This window comes from Aplysia californica, unplaced genomic scaffold, assembly GCF_000002075.1.
Source record: "Aplysia californica isolate F4 #8 unplaced genomic scaffold, AplCal3.0 scaffold00738, whole genome shotgun sequence".
Taxonomy (NCBI): Eukaryota; Metazoa; Mollusca; class Gastropoda; order Aplysiida; family Aplysiidae; genus Aplysia; species Aplysia californica.
The window spans coordinates 169755-172472 of NW_004798008.1; positions in this window are offsets into that span (position 1 = coordinate 169755).

Consider the following 2718-nt stretch of genomic DNA (forward strand, 5'->3'; position numbering starts at 1 on the left):
CCCCCCCCAAACCACCACCGCCTGGACACACAATGTTTATCCGTCTGTCCTACACAAAGAGAAGCTGTCCCACGCCACAACAATTTACAATTCCTGACCCAAAACCCCTTAAGACTAACGCGTCATCAACGTCCGTGACTTCTCTCACAAGCAATGACTGATAACTCAGTGACTGACGTGTTTACGGGAGACATGTTGGGAGCAGTGACTGATAACTCAGTGACTGGCGTGTTTACGGGGGACATGCTGGGAGCAGTGACTGATAACCCAGTGACTGACGTGTTTACGGGGGACATGCTGGGAGCAGTGACTGATAACTCAGTGACTGACGTGTTTACGGGGGACATGCTGGGAGCAGTGACTGATAACTCAGTGACTGACGTGTTTTCGGGGGACATGTTGGGAGCAGTGACTGATAACTCAATGACTGACGTGTTTACGAGGGACATGTTGGGAGCAGTGAGCGCCGTGTGCCAAATACAGGCAACATCTCAACGGTCGACAGAATTATTATATTTACACGTACGTGCTCACACAGGCAACACACACACACACACACACACACACACACACACACACACATACACACACACACACACACATGCTCACACATACCCAAACGCACACAGAGTGCTTGCGCGCACGCACACACACACGCACACATGCTCACACATACACATACACATACACACACACACCCACACACACACTCAGACTCACACTTACTTTCACACTCACACGCACACTCACACACATACACGTACATACACACGCATGCACACACACTCACTCATACGCACACACAAATACACTATACATACACGCACACGCGCGCGAACATATACACAAAGACTCACAAAAATGTCACAAACGAGCCAGAGATTTCTGTCGTTGATTAAAGCAAATAAATGTGTGGAAGATGTTTGTGTTGGGGATCATTAATGCTGTTTTATCATGACTTGCTGCTGCTGCTGCTGCTGCTGCTGCTGCTGTTGTTGATGATGATGATGTTGTTGAATTCGTCGTCCTTTTCCTTGTTACCTATGACTTGTGGTATTATTTGCTGCTTCTGCTATACACGTTGCTGCGGATGTTTCTCCGAATGTTTATCGAGTATCTGTGGCCTTTCTGATGGGGTGTTGGATTTCTCTCAGTCCGGGTTGGCTGGACAGGCAGGGTCGGAAGCCCGCCTCCTAAGTGACCTAAACTACGTCATTGGGGCGTAAAGACACTTGCATTTAACTTAAAAGGAAAACATATGGAAAAGAGGGGGAAAGTTGAACCTAAAGGCGGTATCTTCTAATAATGTGTTCAGTTTTCACCCATACGAAAAACAAATAAATAAAGCCAAACTGCAAGGATTTTTTTTACACAGAGATCTTGTTTATTATCGTAAAGAATGAATATAAACAAATAATGATAATGATACATTTAATACAAATGAAATATAATCACAGTATCTTAGATGTGCCATCTTGCTTCTTCCTCTTAAACCCTTTTGTAAAGTTAAGTTTTAGTAAGAGTATTACGGCATTTGCAAACAAAATTGGTCGTGTAAGTGCTGAATATTAGAGGTGTTCCATGCAAAGAAAAGAAGAAGAGGAAGAGATAAGAACGATACATTAATTATGTTTGCTTGATAGGAAAGAAGGAGCAGACCACACCAGATCGAGCACCCACCAGCCACACAATTCAAAAAACCGTAATTAGGTCACTAGTTTAACGGCTTGGAAACAGGGTGGTAGCGATTGTAACACGTTTTTTGTTTAGTTCTTTTTTGGATTTTTTTTAGGGGGGTGGAGGGGGGCGGTATATTCACGAGCATCCAAGTGTTAAATCGAGAGCAATAATAAGAGAGAAAGTTAATAGAGAGGCCAGCTGGCGTGACCTGAGCTAAGCAGAGTGGAGTTAATCTGATATTTAGTCACTTTTAAGCACAAGGGAGCGATCCCAAAAAATGCTGTTTGGAGAAAATCGAAGGTAAAGTTTTTGCCCCTTGTTCAGTTTCTTTAAAAGACAAGGCGAGTTTTCTCTATAATCAAACAAATATATACACCAATGAAACCAAACTCCTCCTTTAGGTAGTGCAATGCCCACTTTCGGTGTGGTCAAGATTTCTGAAACCCCCAAATCTGGGTTAGCTCGCTTGTCCTTAAAAGTGACTAATAATATAATTTTTATTTAGATGTATCTGAGAGGGTGTGGCGAGTTCCCGAGAGCAGGGTACGCTGGGATTGGCCAAAGCTCGTTTACTGTAAGATGGTTGCTTAAAGAAAAAACATATTTTAAAAGACCTGGTTGGTATTTTAAATTTTGGTGGGGTTTTTTTTACATCGCGTTTGGCACTTATTTCAGGGAGTGGCGTATCTTGAAAACAGTTAGTAGGAGCAATAGTTTTTAAAAGTCAGCTTGTGGGCTTCTCTTTTGGCGCTAGGATTTCTGATTCGTGAGGCGCCATTATTGCATTAGAAAAAATGTACAATTAATGAATTAATTGAGGTTAAGCAACACAACAGAAACGTAGGGTCTGATCAGATTTCTATTGCAGGTTGTTCAGATCAAGGGACAAGAGCGGATAAATGGTGAGATCCTGTTGGTGCAGAGGTGTATGTATGCCTAGAAGTGGGGCAGTCATCATAACTCATTTTCTCTCTCTCTCTCTCTCTCTCTCTCTCTCTCTCTCTTTCTCTCTCTCTCTCTCTCTCTCTCTCTCTCTCT